Source organism: Furipterus horrens, unplaced genomic scaffold (genome assembly GCF_987537825.1).
Source record: "Furipterus horrens unplaced genomic scaffold, mFurHor1.1.pri manual_scaffold_4, whole genome shotgun sequence".
In the NCBI taxonomy this organism is placed as follows: Eukaryota; Metazoa; Chordata; class Mammalia; order Chiroptera; family Furipteridae; genus Furipterus; species Furipterus horrens.
Genome location: NW_028327174.1, coordinates 168146525 through 168165333, shown reverse-complemented (window position 1 = coordinate 168165333; position 18809 = coordinate 168146525). Strand labels below are relative to the sequence as shown.

Genomic DNA, 18809 nt, shown 5'->3' with positions numbered 1-18809 from the left:
GACATAGGTTCATGGGTCTGTGGGCTCTTCCAGGTGGGCTCTCCTGGAAGAATACATAAGTTGAGAAGATGGACTGGGGAAGGGTTTAGACACTTGAATGGCAGGCACCCTGGAGTGGCATATTCGGGAAAGTACTTCTCTTTTCTCTGCTGCCTGCTGGCCACTGAATGTAGCTTCTAGGGGGCTCTGGAAGTCCTGATGAATAAGACCTTAGGCTATTGGAAAGCCTGAAAGAGATGCTTGGTGGTACTGGTCTACCTTGGTGAGTTCTCAGCATAGTAGATAGGAAAAGTAGGCTTTTATAGCCCAACTGGCCTCAAATTTAAAAATTGTGCTTCTGGGTGTAATTTAGTGAATACATGCATAGGATATTATTCACTGTTGATCAACATAAATTTGTACTCATGCAAGGAGGTAGTAATTTTTTGCTATAGAATTATACACAAATATATTAGCATATGTATATATTATATATTACATTATACAATACTACATGCTTCCTGCTCTAACCGTCGGTGGAGCCACAAGAAGGGCCTTTCAGAGGCAGCACATTCCAAGCTCCTCAGTCACTGACTCCCGCCTCATGACTGCAGAAACGTTCCTGGCCCCTGACCTCACCAGCTCCCACCCAGGGAGGCCAGGCAGCAGTCCGCAGGGGCCACTGACCGGCGCAGTCTAGGTGCCCAGAGGTCTGAGAGACCTAGCCCTGTCTCTCGGCAGCCCTGTGGGCTGGGCTCAGTCACTCTCCCGAGAAGTCCCATCTCTTGCGGCTGCAGGGAGGAGAAAGGAGGCCATGGAGGAGTGGGCTTTGCTTCCAGCAGGTTCCGTCAGTGCCACCAGGGCCTTGGAGGTGATGTTTGTTTTTCAGTTTCCATTCAGTTTTAAATGAAAGTTTATTTATTTTTAAAATTGAGGCGAAAGCCACCTAACGTACAATTAACCATTTTAAAGCGTACACGTCAGTGGAATTCTGTGCGTTCACAATCTTGTGCAACCGCCACTTCTGTTTAGTCTCCACACTTTTTTCTGTCATCCCAGGAAAACACCTCGTACCCTTTAATTAATTGCTCCCAATTCCCTCCTCCTCCTCATCCTCTGGGAACTACTAATCTGCTTTCTGTCGCTACGGCTTTGCCTACTCTGGACACTTCATATCAATGGGATCCTACAGGATGTGACCTTTTGCATCTGGTTTCTTCCACTTAGCATATGTTTTCCAGTTTCATCCATGTTGTGGCTGGTATTGGTATCCTTTTTATGGCTGAATAATATTCTATTGTACGGATCTACCACGATATGTTTATTTATTCATAAGTTGACAGACGTTGGGTTGTTTCTACTTTTGGTCTATTATGAATAATGCTCCATGGGCATTTGCATACAAGTATTTGTGTAAATTTATGTTTCCATTTATCTTGGGTCATCTGGAAACTCTCTGTTTAACCTTGTGAGGAACCGGCACACTGTTTTTACAAGTGGTTGTACCATTTTACATTTCTACCAGTTTGCATGAAGGTTCTAATTTCTCCCACCTTCTTGCCAACACATTATTTTCCATGTCCAAAATGAAAGGCATCCTAGAGGGTGTGAACTGGTGTCGCACTGTGTTTGATTTGTATTTCCTTAAACCAATCGTGTTCCTTAATGATCAATAAACATCTTTGTATACGCCTGTTGGGCATTTACATATATTTTTTTTGGACAAATATCTATTTGAGTCATTTGCCCATTTTTAATTCGATTGTTTGATTTTGTTGTTGTTGTTAAATTTTATGAGTTTTTATATATTCTGGCTGTCAAACCCTTATCAGATATATGAACATTTTACCCCTATGTTTTCTTCTATTGATTGCATAGTTTTGGTTTTTATATTTAGGTTGTTGACTAAATTGAAGTTTAACGTACATACATTTGCCCTGGCCAGGTGGCTCAGTTGGTTGGAGTGTTGGCCCAATACCTCAAGGTTGTAGGTTCGATCCTCAGTCAGGGTACATACACGAATCAACCAATGAATGCATAAGTAAGTGTGACAACAAATCAATCTCTCTCTCTCTCTCTCTCTCTCTCCTCACCCACTTCCTCTCTCTCTAAATCAATCAATTAAAATATTAAAGTGCACTCATCCAACATGTTCAGCTCAATGACATTTTACATGTATATAAACCCATGGAGTTACCTCCCTGATCAAGATATAGGACATTTCCAGCAGTTCAGAAGCTCCTTGTGCCACCTCCCACCCTCAGCCCTCACCCATAGGTAACCATTAATCTGAATTCTATCATCATAGATTAGTTTTGCCTGTTCTTGAACTTCATAGAAATGGAACCCTACCATGTGTACTTTATTAGGTTTGGCTTCTTCTACTCAACCTGAGAAGGAAAACTCTGATTCCAAAAAACCTCCGCTGCCTTGCGGCATACCTCTTCAGGGGAAAGGCTAAGGGAGTAAACCCCGACAGAATATCCGGAGCCGGAGTCCCTAAGGCGGTTTGACGTTGTAGTCAGCACCGGCAACTCCTGCGGCGCACCTGAAGCCAAGCTGTATTGACTCCGTCTTTCCCTTGGACCCTTCAGCTGCGAAGAGAGGGGGGGTCTGCTGCATGGGCAACAGCAGACCCTCCATATCACCCTGCCCAGGCTCTGTAGCTTCAGCTTCACTGGAGAGGACACTCCAGCGTCATCGCAAGATGTTGATTCAACACGGGAGGAGACAGATACCGTGTCACTCCCGAGTCGGACTGCACAGCCATTCTCGGCGGTGCAGATAGACTCTTAAGAAGCTACACCATCGTCTCTCGAGACGGACGGCTGCCGATGACGACGACGACGACGACGACAATACTACATATTATATACACTGTACATTACATAATATATACATTAATATATTAGAATCTGATAAAAGGGCTTTTTTCCTCTTACAAGATTTTTGAAGTATCTAAGAATCATTGACCTATAAGAGAATTTTGTACTCTCTTGGTTAAATTCACTTAATTTTTACAGATAAACAATCTTTGTGTGTGTGTGTGTGTGTATGTGTGTGCACGCATGCACACATGCGAAGGGATCACATGGTATGTTAGTACCTGAATGGGATCTGGAGTTCAGATCCTCTAACAACTGGCCCAGCATTCTTAATAAGACTTCACATTAACTTGTTCTTTGTTTGCCCTACTCTGGTTGACTTGAGTCATGTCTAGGGAGTGGGAATCCCCAAAATACACTCTTAGTGATTCAGGGTAGTATTTCCCATCTGTTTCTGAAATGGGGGATTAGGTTGCATTGCACCTGAAGGGATTTGGCAGGAAAGCCAGCTTTAGATATGAGACACAACATCTCTTGTTCAGAATTTAATGACCTGAAGAAATTAAATACTTTAAATTATTTTGGGAGGTTTTAATAAAATTGCTTGCCCTGGCCAGGTGGCTCAGTTGGTTGGAGCATTCTCCGGTACACCAAAAGGTGGCAGATTTGACTCCTGGTCAGGACACATGTGTAGGTTTTAGGTTTGATCCCTGATCTGAGTGTGTATGGCAGGCAACTGATGGATGTTTTTCTCTCTCTCTCTCTGCCTTTCTTCTCTCCCTAAAATCAATAAACATATTATCAGGTGAGGATTAAAAAATTGCTTAATTTAACTAAGTGCTATGCAGTAGTAAAGAATGACACACTGTTTACAGCTCTTCCATCTCCTAAAGAGCAAAAAAGAACTGGGAAATTAGTCATGTGCTTGTTAAATTACTCACAAATTACTCTGTAGTCTAATGAGATGTATGTTAGTGTGAAGGCAAACCAGCTGATTTTCCACATCGGTTTACTGAAGGACATTCTAACATCAGAACTATCAACTATAAGTACATGTAATTCTACACACCAGGGAGCAAACAGCATAACTCAGGTTTGTTGTCTCTGCACAATCTTCCCTAGCCCCTCTGTGTAGAATTCTCGCTTAGGTTCATTTGTCTGGTTTTTGCCTCAATGAGGATTTATTAATGGATGCCCAGACAGAGCTAGTCATTGGTATTTGTTTCTCTGGCTGAGGCCCTAGGGACAGAATTACAGCAGTCTCCCAGTTCATATGCAAGCTAAGTCATTGACATGCATTTATTTATATCCACAGCAGTGGACTTTATTTTATTTTTGATTATCTATGTCTCTAGACTGATATTCTTGCAAGATACAGCTTTCCTCTATATTGTTTCTTTTACAACTGCTTTGATTTTGCTAGGATGCAAATAATATTTCCCAGTCCTCAATTATTTCCCTTCCAATAGTTTAAAGACTTTTGCTTATCTAATCATTGATATTTCATACCCCTTCAAAAACTGTTAACAAATTTGTAAAATATCCATGTCTATACATGACTTTTCTGTCTTTTGCCACATTTCCTCAGGACTGATGGGGAGATTATATGACTTGGTAAAATTCCAGTACATATATTGTGTTCTAGACTGATGAGGAATATTATTTTGAAACAAGCCCAAATTTGTGCCCCAGACTTCCATAAGATCCTTTACCATAGCTAGTATAGAAACAGATAATGAGCACCAGAACTAAGTAAACTCTTTCAAAAAGAGATTGATAAAGTACTTTGCAGTGATTGTTAAAAAGATGTTTTTATGTATTCTTTTAAGGAAAAGCACTTATCCTTAAGCTTTGGAGTTTTCATCAGGAATATTCTCTTCCAGTGAGAACTAAGTAAATTCTCTTGAGTGAGCCTGAAGGCCTACTATGCACCCTTAGAGTCAGAAGCATTTTCTGAAACACAGTTTCCCATGGTCCTTAGGGGTGTGTGCAGGCTCAGTACATGCACTTGGATTCTTTATATCCAACACATTTTAAAATTCACATTGTGCCACAGTTTACACTGGTATTGGACAAGGTTTTAGTTATAGACATTAGAATCCCTAATAGCTGGTTTAAACACAAAAGGATTTATTAAGTGTGGTAGATAGCTCACAGACTCATTGGCAGGGTTGAAAACAGATTCTGGGCTGAGCTCCCAGGAATGACTCCAAAACCATGCTGTAGAACCAGTAGGCCAAAGGTGCTGCTCTTTCTGCCATGACCAGGACACTGCCTGCCATGCCAGGAAGCTCCTACAACACCTCCTGGTCCAGAATCATGCCTTCTCTGCCCTCTTCTTAACTCTTACAAGCACAGCTCATGTGGCTCTCGTGGGAGGGTTAGGTGCAGTGCTCATGTGTGGGTTCTTTGACTCAAATTGGTCTGCTGGTGGCATCTGCTCCTTCCTGTGTGTGTGCATGTACTCTTTCACCTAATTGCTGTACCCTGTATATTTTCCCTTCTGATTGAATTTCCACCATCCTCCCTTTGGCATGTAGCCCAAGATGTCTTACTTTTTCCACGAGTCCATCCTCAATAGTCTCTGGCTTCAGAAACGTTCCAATTCCATAATGTCCTACTGTCCTCTTTTCTTTTTCAAATAAAAATTGTTTATATTTAAGGTGTACAATGTGATATTTTGATATATGGATTCATTGTGAAATAATTTCTATAGTCAAGCTAATGAACATATCCATCATCTCACATAATTAACCTTTTTTGTTGTTGTGAGGACATTTAAGATCTACTTTCTTAGAAAAATTTTAGTATACAGTACCATATTAACTCAGACACCATGATGTACATTAGATCCTTAGAATTTATTCATCCTACATAATTGAAACTTTATACCCATTGACCAATATTTCCACATTTTCTTGATCCCCTTGCCCTTAGTTACCACCATTCTAATTTCTTGTTCTATGAATTTGACTTTGTAAGATTTCATATAAGTGAAATCATATAGTATTTTTCTTTCTGTGCCTGGATTATTTTACTTAACATAATGTCCTCCATGTTCATTCATATTGTTGTAAAAGACAAGATCTATTTTTTAAAGGCTGAATAATATCTCACTATAAATATCTATATCTATCTATCTATGTATCTATCATCTACCTACCTACCTATCTATAAACAGTGATTTATACTTTCATCCATCAGTGAACACTCAGGTTGTTTCCATACCTTGGCTGTTGTGAATAATGCTGCCATGAACATGAGTGTGTAGAGATATCTTTAAGATAGTGATTTCATATGGTAGTTCTAGTTATAATTTCTGAGGCATCTCCACACTGTTTTGCATAATAGCTACATCAGTTTACATCCCCACTAACATTGCACCATGGTTCCCTTTTCTCCTCATTTTCGCCAACATGTGGTATCTTTTGTCTTTTTTGTTAATAGCCATTCTGACAGAGTACTTACTGTGTATATCAATCATTCTGTTGTTATAATAGTAAAAGTTTACATGTCCTATCTTTCTGAGTAGCTTGTAACTCCACATATTACCCCTGTTTTCATTTCCTAAATCTAGTAGAACCTACTGTAAAGTAGGGTGGGGCAAAAGTAGGTTTACAGTTCATTTGGAAAATAATATAATAATTAAAAAATAATAACACAAGAATAAACTCTGTGTTGCATGTACTCACAGCTGTAAACTTTTTTTTTTGCCCCACCCTGTATATTTATTGTTCGTCATAAAGAACTGCGCATCTACCAAGCCTGCGTACTCAGCACTCTCCTCTATGGCAGCGAGACGTGGACCACCTACGCAAGGCACGAAAGGAAACTCAACAGCTTCCACATGAGGTGCCTGCGACGCGTCCTGCATGTCACCTGGCAGGATAAGGTCCCCAACACCGAGGTGCTGAAGCGAGCCAATATGAGCAGTTTGCATGCAGTTCTTAGCGAGAGACGCCTCAGGTGGCTCGGCCATGTCAAAAGAATGGATGCAGGCCGTATCCCCAAAGACCTCCTCTACGGCGAGCTAGCAGAAGGCCAGAGGATGACAGGGCGCCCAAAACTGCGGTTCAAAGACATCTGCAAAAAGGACATGACACAATGCTCCATCAATCTCAACACATGGGAAGTTCAAGCAGACGACCGCCTAGCCTGGAGGCTCGCGGTCAGGCAAGGTACGTCACGCGCGGAGGCTGCGCGCAACGAGGAGGCGGTCCAGAAAAGATCGAGGCGGAAGCAGCGTCAGCAGCAGCAACAACAGCCATCTGCCTTCACCTGTACCAAGTGCGGCAGGGATTGTCACTCCCGAATCGGACTGCACAGCCATTCTCGGCGGTGCAGATAGACTCTCAGGAAGCTACGCCATCGTCTCTCGAGACGGACGGCTGCCGACGACGACGACGACATAAAGAACTATAATCACTGAAAGTGAGATTCACTGATTTGTCTTGGACCATCCCACCAGCCCTCTCAAACATTCTAAACAGTAGATGCTTAATGGGTGCTGCTGATGACACTATAGACTGGTCAATGATTTAGCCATTATTATTTTGTGAGTTACATGTAGTTGTAAAAAGTTTGACAGTCTTTTTGTTGAAATCATCTGGTAGGGACTCCAGCAAATAAATATTCTTCAAAGTTTCCAAACAGATGGGGTGCTACTGCCAAAAATGTACCCAGGAGGAACTCCCTGTAAAGGAGCACCTGCCTTGTGCACAAGTCTTGTTAGCAATGGCTGAGGCCCAACAGCCATCCTGGAGACAAAGAAGAGCCCTGAGAGTAGATGGCTAGTGCAAGTGATGTGCTGTCTTCTCTTTCGTTTGCTTTGTTTTATGTCTGATTGGTGAGGCTTTCCTCCTTCATTGTCCTTGTGAACATGCTTTAAAAAAAAAACAACAGCAGCAGCAATTCTCAAGTGTGTTCTGTAGGCAGGAGACAGGCTTTCTGCAAAAATAGTTCTGTGGTCAAATACCCTTGGGAAACACTCCAATCCCCTCCTGGTGATCGCAGTGCACATTAGCATATAAAGAGCTCACAGAAGCCCACGGGAAGAAGAAACTTGTTTAATTTTATTTAGCCTTCAATGTTTCCCTTATTTATTAGACTGGGGCTCCCACTTTTCTGGATTACTTTTGGACATTTCAATGAATTATTCTTAAATTGAATACTCTGGATTTGGGCAAATTAAAGTTTTATACATGGAATTTGGGTTTAAATAAATGATGGTACTTAACCTTATAATAAGTTAGTATTGAACTTCTTTCTTATGTAATTAGTCCCCCATCCATATTTTTAAGTGTAAATTTATGTGATCATATATTGGGTTTCCATTAATGGTATTATTATAGTATTTGATTTGTCTGTGTACGGATAGCCTTCTAAACAATGATCATTTAAAAAAGCTGGAAGCAGAATTTCTTTTAGGAAGACAACTATCCTTTTAAATTTTATCTGTGTATGTATGTATTTATTTATTTAAAATGTTAGTTCATGTATTTTATTAACCCCTATACAATTACTTCTGGTTTGTTGAAGCAGTAGGTCAGACAACATTTGCCACAGTAATGTCTGTCAAAGTGGCTGGCCATAAAAACTCCAGCACCAAAGTCATCCAAAGGGCACTCCCGATGAAGGTGACTGATTTTACATTTTCATCCACTTCGTAGTATTTCAGTACCACTAACTTAACCTTCTTTCTCTTATGCTTATTCTTCTTGGGAGTGGTGTAAGACTTCTTCATTTTCTTAGCACCACCATGAAGTCTCAACACAAGATGAAGAGTGGACTCCCTTTGAATATTGTAATCGGACAAAGTACACCCATCTTTCAGTTGCTTGCCAGCAAAAATCAGTCTTTGATGATTAGGAGGAATGTCTTCCTTATCCTGGATCTTGGCCTTGACATTTCTGTTGTATCTGAGGGTTCAACCTCGAGAGTGATGGTCTTCCCTGTATGGGTTTTCACAAAAATCTGTATCTTGGCTGCAATTCCACCACAGATGGTGGATCGGAAAGGGAAAACCTGTCCTTTTTTATTAATACACCTAGAAAAGCCACTGTTTCCCTTTGGTTTTTGTTCTCCCTTAAAATGCCTCTAGTACATAGGATTGTGTTAGTCATAATCTGTAGTTCATGACACACTCATGTCATTGGGATGTGCAAGGGGCATGTCTTATTTGTTTGTTAATGTAGTAAACATCCATAAACCTGGGTCCTTAACAAGAAGTGACATCTATATGTGCCCTCCCTGATCCCATCTTTCTGCTTCATCTGCCTGGGGTATCATCCTGGATTCTGAGTTCATCATTCCTTTGCTTTTATTTAGTTTTCTTGAATCTATATGTTTTCCTATAAAGTATTTAAAAACATTTAGTGGTTTTCTATATCCTGCTCTGTGTAATCTTTTGAAACTTACCTTTTTTCACTTAATATGTTTCCATGGTTCAGTAATGTTGCATGTTGTTTTAATTCATTTGTTCTGATTGCTGAATAATATTCTGTTGAATGAACATACCACAGTTTATCCATGTACTGTCCTATTGATGGGCATTGCGATCATCCCCTAGGTTTTAGTGTTGTGATAAAAAATGCTATAAACATTTTTGTACTTGTTTTCTGGTGTACTAACAACAGTAATCTCTTATGATATCTGTCTAAGAGTGGAATTGCTAGAATGAGAATGTTCTGTTTAGGAGATAATAACAAGCTATTCCCCTAACTGACATGCCTAATAGCAGTGTATCACTTTAACCCTTAGTACTATCAGACTTTAAAATTTCTTCTAGTTGAATCATTTAAAACGATATCTTATTGTGATTTTGACATGCATTTCCCCCAGTCACTACTGATTTTGATTGCTTTTCTTTCTTTCTTTCTTTCTTTCTTTCTTTCTTTCTTTCTTTCTTTCTTTCTTTCTTTCTTTCTTTCTTTCTTTCTTTCTCTCTTTCTTTCTTTTTACTGCCCATATTTGTTTCCACCTAGTGCCTGTTTATATCTGTTGCCTCTTTTTTTATTGTATTGTTTGTGTTTATCTTTTGAGTTTTAGTTCTTTATGTAACTTTCACATTAATCTTTGAATGATTTTGTATATTGTGAATATCTTCTCTGTGGCAGCTCATAATTTTGGAGGTTTCAGGATTCTTTTTTATTGTGATAAAATATATACAACATAAACTTACCATTTTAAGTGTACAATTCAGTGACATTAAGTACATTCACATTGTTGTGCAACCATCACTACCATCTATCTCCAGAACTTTTTCATTATCCCAAATAAAAACTATAACCATTGAACAACAATTTCCCATCCCATCCCTCCCACCCCCATCCCTGGCACCTGCTAACTTCTTTTCTACTTTGCCTCTATGTATTTGCCCATTCTAGGTACCTCATATTAGTGGAATCACACAATGTTTGTTCTTTTGTGTCTGACATTTTTCCTTAGGATAGTGTCTTCAGGGCTCACTTATGTTGTAGCATGGGTCAGAATTTCCTTCCTTTTAAAGACCAAATAATATTCCATTGTATAGATATACATTTGTTTATTCGTTTATCTGTCTGAGGACATTTGGGTTGTTTCCTCTTTTTGGCTATTGTAAACATGGGAATACATGTACCTGCTTGAGTCCATGCTCTCAGTTCTTTTGGGTCTATACCTAGGAATGGCATCGCTGGATCATATGGTAATTCTATGTTTAATTTTTTGAGGAACCTCCATATTGTTTCTGTAGCAGCTGTGCCATTTTCTGTTCCTGCCAGTAATGCACACAGGTTCCACTTTCTCTCCACATCTTTACCAGTCTTTAATTTTAATGAAAAAGATTTTAAAAAGTATTAGTCATTCTAATGGGCATGAAGTGGTATCTTATTGTGGTTTGATTTACATTTTCCAAATGAATAGTGATGTTGAGCATCTTTTCATCTGCTTCAGGACTGTTTTGCAGATCTTATGAAAATTATGGACTTTCCGCCCAGAGAAGTGTACATATATTCACCATATGTATTTGCATAACAACCAAGGGGAGGACACCACAGGCCTCTGAAGCCCATATGAGGAGCCATAGGCCCAGTTTCAGAACCTTTCTTCATGGATTAATATTATGGTTAGAAAGCTTTCTCTAAGCCATTGCTGTAAAGGAATGGCCTGAAGAGTTTCAGGTGGTTAAGAAATGTGAGAAATTGACAGTTCTACATTGAAATATAAGTCTTTGGACAGAGAAGGTTTCATTTTTCAGGGTGTAGTTATTCGGGTGAGAGAGGAGAGAGGGGGGAAGACAGTTCTGGGAACATGAGTATAGGTCAAAGAAAATTGGCCTAAACTTTAGAACAAGGCAAACATTTGGTATTTTGGAATGAACTCATGGTAAAGGTGTGTGACTGATGCCTTTTATCATACTGGGAACTCACGTCACAGTGGGAAAGGACAAGCGATATGTAAATTCTTTTAAGGAAAGATCCAAACAAGGTCCAAGGCTTAGAATGTCTAAATTGAGTATGAAGTATAGGCAACTGGAAGTCTGGGTGGGTGGCCTCAAGGAAGCCTGAAAGTAGAGATGGGACTAAAGATTCATAGCCAAGTAGAGGAATGGATGTTATCTGGAGATACTAGGGCAGGGTGGAATACTTTTGCTTTACAGCAGCAATTTTCAACCTTTTCATCTCATGGCACACATAAACTAATTACTGAAATTCTGCAGCATACCGAAATATATTTTTTGCTGATTTGACCAAAAAAAAAAAAAAAAAAAGGTAAAATTTTGATTTATTCACACCGGATGGCTATTGTGTTGTCTGTTGTCATTTTTTAATTTGGCAATCTAAGGGAAAAGAGGTCAGTGCCCCTGACTAAACAGTCGGGTATTGCATGTTTCAAAAATTCTTGTGGCAGCCCTGACTGGTGTGGCTCAGTGCTTTGGGCATCCTCCTGCAAACTGAAAGGTCGCTTGTTTGATTCTTGGTCAGGGCTCATGCCTGGGTTGCAGGTTTGGTCCTTGGTCAGGATGCATGCGATTTCTCTCTCACATCGATGTTTCTCTTCCTCTCTTCCCCTCTCTCTAAAAATAAGTAAGTAAAATCTTTTAAAAATGTTCTAAAAAATTCATGTGGCACACTGGTTGAAAATTGCTGCTCTACGGGCTCAATCAAGTGGTGCTGGTGTATGAGACAAAAACATTTTATTTATCAGTAATAAAACCTTGATGTGGGAAAGTCCTGATAACTGGCTAGAGAAGTGCAATTATTCAAGAACTTGGCAACTAAGCCTTCGTGTTCTAGGAATGAGATCAGAATACAAACAGGTTTTGAGTGAGACCAACAGCCAGTTAACTCAAGGTTGAGCTGGTCATTCACTGCCTTAGGGCTCGGCATGATCCATGATTAAAGAGAGGCTGGGTCACAGCCTGGGGCACACCTAGTTAAGAGGTCCCAGCTGCAGGAGCTGGAATTTCCTAGGGCAGTGATTCTCAACCTGGGCTGTGTATTAGAGTCACAGGGGGAAACTATAAAAATCCTTGTGGCCCAGCGTGCTTCACATGTAGTAAATCCAAACCTCTGGGGAGAGGAGATGGGATACAGGCATCAATATTTTCTAAAACTCCCCAGTGGCACTAATGTGCAGTCAAAGTGAGAATCTCTGATTTATGGGCAGACAGTCAGATAGTCATTACACTTCCTAGTTGTCTTTGAAAAAATTCTCACATAATTTTGGTTGAAACCAGACTGCTGAGTCAAAATAATTTCACTTATCTCTCTCCATTCAGGGGCAGGATTCTTGCGTAACTATCAAAAGTATGTACAATGAACCAGTGCTTTTCAAACTTTATGTGCATACCAATCATCTGTGGGTTATGATACAGAAGGTCTGGGACGGAGCCTGGGAATTTGTATTTTAACAAGCACTCAGGTGATGGTCATGCTGTGGGACCACATTGAGCAGCAGTATTCTAGGTTCATAACCATTGAGCTGTCTTTACTTATTCTTTTATTTATTACATTTATTGAAAGGTGCTTACTACCTGCAGGGCATTCTGCCATTTAGGTACTGGGACTGTGACGGTGAGTAAGAAAGAGACGGCCCTGCCCTCAAGGATCATAAGATCTAGGAGCAAACTCAATAAACCCATCATTTCACAAAGATTACTGAAATAGAATATTGATTAGGGCCACAAAAGAAAAATACAGGCTACTATGACACCACATGATAGGGAGCCTTGATCTTGTTAGTGGGACATGATGGTGACTCATGAGGTAAAGTGGCCCCAAGAGACCCATGTTGTGTACTGAAGGCTCACTCTGACTGTGGGAACCTGTTGACTTCTTCCATTAGCTTCCAAAAGCACTGGCTATATTTAGTATATTGACCCTTTTTTCCTGCTGTGCGTTTTCCCATGGTGGCCTCGGCCAGGCCCTTGACTTTCCACCCGGCCTCCACTTCTGTCTCTCGTCTGAGGTCCAGGTTCAGGTTTCTAACTATTGTTGGATGTATCAACCAGCAGACACATTAGCCCTTAAATCCCAACACATTCTGGGACAAACTCCTCTCTGTCTTCATCAAAATAGCTCTTCTTTTTTCTGACAGCATCACCACTATTTTTTTTTAAAAGCCAATCAGGCAAAACTCAGCATTTTCTTTTAATTGATATGGACTTCACTATTGTTGACCCGAGAATGCAGCACACATTTTGTCATAGGACCTGGAAGAGGTGTATATTATGCATATTACATTTGTTTGCTTGATAGGTGATCTGTCAAATAAATTATCTCTCAGTGAATGCTGTTTAAATAGGATGTGGGGGAGGAGGGAAAGGAACTAACATTCATTTAGTCTGTGTTTTTGCTACATATTTTATGTACCTTAACTCATTTAATTCTCCCAGTAGCTTTCTAGAAAGGTATTGTTGCCTTCCATATATTCAGGTATTCTCATTTTGGTTTTCTTTGGGTTTTTCTTTTTCCTTTTCATGTTCTAGTATGGATATATTTTACTGAACCATCATCTTCCAGAGCACTAATTCTCTCTTCAGCTGGATCTAGTCTGCTGTAAATTCATCTGTAACATTCTTGATTTTTAAAATTTCAGTGCTAGAATTTCTATCTATTTCTTTACATATATATGTATGTATATAGATGTGTGTGTGTGAGAGACAGAGAGAGAGAGAGAGAGAGAGAGAGAGAGAGAGAGAGAGAGAGAGAGTCTCATCATCTGTTTTCTTTTTCTTTTTAGTCCTCACCTGAATACATGCTTAGAAAGGGGAAGGTAGGGAGAGAGACAGGGAGAGAAACATCAATGTGAGAGAGAAACATCGATCAGTTGCCTCTTTTACACACCCTGACTGGGGACTGAACCTGCAATCTAGGCATGTGCCATGACCAGCAGTCAAACCCATGACCTTTTGGTCCACAGGATGATGCTCAACCACTGAGCCATACCAGGTAGGGCTCATCTGTTTTCTTAAACACGTTTATCAGTTATTTTAAAGTCTGTGTCTAATAACCACACTATCTGGATTACCTGTGAGATGGTTTCTATTGTCTGTTTTTCTTTTCCTTTTGGTTTTGTTTGTTGGTATGCCTGGTGATTTTTTAAATTAAATGTTGGACATTATAAATGAAGAGTTATAGTGGCTCTTTTCTTTAGCGTCTGGCTAGCAGGAAGAGTTTTAGAGTCAGAGCAGATCATCTTAATTCAATCTCTCTTACCTAGAAGATGTAGCCCTTCAGGGATCCCAGCCGAAAGCCTAGAGTATACCCAGAGCTCTACCATTTTGGTGAGCTCTGAACTCCAATTATATTATGTTATTAGTGGTGACAGCTCTGCCTTGTTTATCATTTCTCTTGCAGCTGTTTTCTGCTCTGCTTCTCTCCCCTCTGCCTGTGAAGTTTACAAATCATCAAATGCCTAAGTGATAGTGGTGGGGAGAGAGTTTTTGCAATTTCTATGCTTCTGTACTCTGGGAATTTGATCTTTCAAGTTCTGGCTGTCTTGTTAACTCTTGGATTCCTTCAAAGAGATGATTTTTTGTTTTTAAATTTTATCCAGGTTTTTCTTTATATGTTTGCTTGTCATTGCTGAAGGTGACATCTATTCTTTTTGTTTGAGCTTTGGAATTTCAGGAGGTAAGCCTGGTTTTTGTTTTATCAGATCACCCCAGAAACAGGTGTCATTAAGACAGATGTACAGACGGAGATCTCTGCTGGAGTTGCGTCTAGTTTGCTACCTGCTCATCTCACAAGAACCTTTGGCTCTTCTCATTTATAACTTTTACTTTGTATTCTGAGGAGATAAAGTGAAAATGAGTGAATTGAGTATTATGTACTATATCAGATATAAAACGGTAGCTCAGGAGACTCAGATTCCTACTTTGGTGTCCCAGGCAGTAACAAAGCATGTAATTCTTCTGTAGAGGAAGGGAAAACCATGGTGATTCCTAGTGGTCTTGCCATGAATGATATTTTTAAGGTATTTTGTACTTTTGAGGGTTTGCAATCTTGAAGGGTATGATAAGTTTTGAAGTATTTTCAGTGCTATTTGTGTCTGTGTATACATAACGTGTTTATATAAACATGCACAGAGTACACAATCCCCTGTTCTGAAGAGGGCATTGAATGCAAAACCATGCATTCTCCCCAGTCTTAAACTCTAGGTAAGGAAAGAAAATTTAAACCAAGAAGTTGTTAACTTTGTCATGAGATTATGGCTGTAAGATTTCATCACCTTGTTGTCTTATATGGTACAGATACCTCTGCCCCAGTTTTATTTATTTTTCTTCTTCCTTCTCTGCCAACAATGAACCTGGCATCTGAAGGAAGCCAAGCTGCATTTCTTATGATAATTTTGGGGAAGGAGCCTACCTTCTTTGGAGACTGGAAGTTGGCGAGAATGCTTTCCTTTAGAGGGGTGAATTTTCACACTTTAGCTTACTGACTAGACTGTTCCTTCCCTCCTTCTTTCCTCTCATTGTTATTGTCAGTGGGATTACAAACAAAGCAGCTTATATGCTTTCTGTCTTTAAGAAACTTGAAATTTACTTGTGTGGAATGTCAAATATACTTGAAAAATAAAATATCAATAGAAAAAATTAAGAATGGAAGTTAATAAAGAACGAAGTACTAAATGGAGAGTACAGACCCTGCTATAGAAATTTGATAAGGAGGGCTGTCCTAGAGTCACAGAGCACGCGGGAAGATTCTGTGGACTTGGGGATTGGGAGTTCTTATGGACGTGGAGTAGGCAAGGAGCAGGGCAGACATCTTTGTCAGGGAGACTAATGTGCACAGAGCCTTGGAGTGGGAAGGAGCAAGGTGGGCACAGAGCCTCCAGAGTGGCAGTGTAAGAATGTGTGGAACGTGGGTGGAGAGGCTGAAGTCCTATGGTGGTGAGCCTCAAATGCTAGTTGCTGGGTTGAGTTTGGACATCCCATTGGCAAAGGGGGGCCACTACAGATCTCTGAATGGAGGTGATGATGGTTTCAGGATAGGTAAGCTACTAAGAGGGGAAATACGTAGTCATGGAGGATGGAAGGTTTTGCTATGATCCCAGTGAGTCTCGTAAGTGTTGGTGACATGGAAAGGGAAATAAAGAGGCAGACTGGGAAATGCTTTTGAAAGAACACTGGTAGCTGATTTGCCATGAGTGGAGGTTATTGACATTTTATGCAAATGTAAACTATGTGCATTTGAGGTAGTACTGTACAGAATAACAATATTGACAAAGATTATTTTATGGGAAAATTTTTGAAATAACCCTAAACCCTTTCTTCTCCCCAGTGACAAATAGTCAACTCATAGTACAGGTTTTTTGCACTTTATAAAATGAGTCCATTCACACAAAAAATGATATTTTAGTAGGGAGAATCTGATTTTTTTTGTTGACTTATAAATTTAAAGACGTGTTCACATGGAAACAAAAAGCCCCCTTTGGACGTTGTGTTGGGCCTCTAATAAGGAGGAGGGGGATGGGCCTGGCCTCCTGTGGATTGACACTTGTGACTGGAGTGGCATTCCTCCGGCTGGCATTCTCCTTTCCTGGTAGCATTGTTATCATTCCTGACTCCAGAATGTCTCCTTCATCTTGTTGGTGCCTGGGCTAATGCCAATCAGGAAACATCATAGCCTGCAGGGCGGCTGTGTGAGCCACTCTCTCCTGTGCATTACTGACCGTTGTTCCAGATGAGCATTTCCTGGAACACTCTCCCGGGGTGTTAATGTGTATGTCAGAAAAGGAGTTTCTTGCAGAATTTACTTTGAGAAAAGTTGCATATTTTATTCTCTGCCCTGAGACTTCTAGCAAGGTCACAGTTCACATTAGCATGTTAATGGCTCTGAGAAGTTGAGCAAACAGAACTGGTTTAACATTGTGGAACCCAATGTTTCCTATACTTATTTGACTGTGGAGCATTATGTTTGTATTATACTTACTAGCAGTTACTACTCCAGGTTGAGAAATAAAATTCTTCTGGTGGCCTCCCAGATAGCAGCAAAATCCCTTTGATGAACAAGCAAATGAATGTTTATGCGGCCGCAGTTCTGTGCTGTAGATGTGCAGAGGAGTCCACGAGAATTCTCACATTCAAACTTCACAACAACACCCCCCCCCAACCCCCTGCCGAAGTGGATCTAAGGAAACTGAGGCTCAGAGGAATTAGAACACTTGTCTGCGGTGACACAGGTAGGAAATGACAGGGTCAGAACTACAGTCCAGATGAACCCCAAGTTCAGTGTGGGACCCTTTGCTAGCTCTCCAGGGAGAATATGGGGTTCTGTCCATAAAACAGCAGCTATTTCCGCACAAAGCTTTCATGCTTTACCACGTAAACCCATTCAAACATCTCTGTGGGTGAAATATACATCCCAGGCATTTTCAGAGGCCGTCTATTTCATTGTGATCAGAAGGGAAGCTTTGAACCCGCTGAGTCTGCACCGGTTCCTTCTCAGCCCTTTCCTGTGGGGGTCAGGCGCACACTGACACCTCTCTTCCTCTCCAACAAGAGCAGTGAGGACTCATTCATTCAGCCCTTACCTTCTTGCTTTCACTTTTCCAGGGCTGGCGCCCACTCCATCCTCACTAATCCACCACCACGTCCTCATGCCCTTCCCCTGTGAGTGACAGTTTGGGATGGTAAAGGAGCAGCAGTCACCTCCCAAGTGTCATAGCCTAAGACTGAACATTGATGTGAGAAAAATGGCACAGGATGGGCAGATCATTACCTGTTTTTCTAGTTGCTTGGTGGGTTTCAGGGTTCCCTGATGGGCCTGGAAATTTCTGGGGAGCTCAGACTATTTTAATTTCTTTATCCTGCTTCTCTTTTTAGTTCTTGTCCCTGTTTGGCCAGGAAAGCAGACGGCCAGAGCAGCTCCCTGTGCTGCTGATTCTGTTCTGTGCGCACCTTATTGAAGGAGCGCTTGTTAGTTCACGTTCTCAGTTTCTTCTTACCTGTCGAGAGGCAGAAAGATGCCACATTTCTCTTCTAAAAATGGAGTTTTTTGGGACAGTGTTAGATGTGAGTTTTCTTTTAGCATTTAGGCGAGACCATTAAATTGCTCTCTACTGTTATTTGCTTCCATGTTCTGTTGGTAACAATTAGTTAGTTCTAAAAACTTAGAGATCAAACACATTGGGGAAAATGTGTCCAACTTGTTTAGGACTCTGTCTTTCAGCCACTTTTATTGAAAGTGAGGGAAAAGGGGAATCACCCAAGCCTTCTTTGAGTCAACCAGCCCTCAGATATTGATTTGTTTCTCATCTGCAATGGGCAACATCTTGCATACCAAAACTCATCATAGCAAATCCTAGCAGATCAAGCTGTATGTTCTGTTCATGACTGCACACTCTCCTAGGCCATCAAAAGTTAGCATTTCTCTTGGGGCTCGGCATATACTGGTGTGCCATAGACTTGGACAGCTGGGTTGTCACTGGCAAGGGGAATTTTGAGCCTAAAAATCCACTGTCTGGTAACAGTACAGCCTCTCAAATGAATGACAAATGAAGGATTATTAGGCCTCTGCT

At 40.6% G+C, this 18809-nt stretch overlaps 1 protein-coding gene and 1 pseudogene across 2 annotated transcripts in view; one reads left to right on the top strand and one right to left on the bottom strand.

Moving 5' to 3' along the window:
- FRMD3 (FERM domain containing 3) overlaps positions 1–18809 on the top strand; it is a 285052-nt gene that overhangs the window by 44012 nt on the left and 222231 nt on the right. The window lies entirely within an intron of this gene.
- On the bottom strand, positions 8350–17890 carry LOC150013237 (ubiquitin-ribosomal protein eS31 fusion protein pseudogene; annotated as a pseudogene).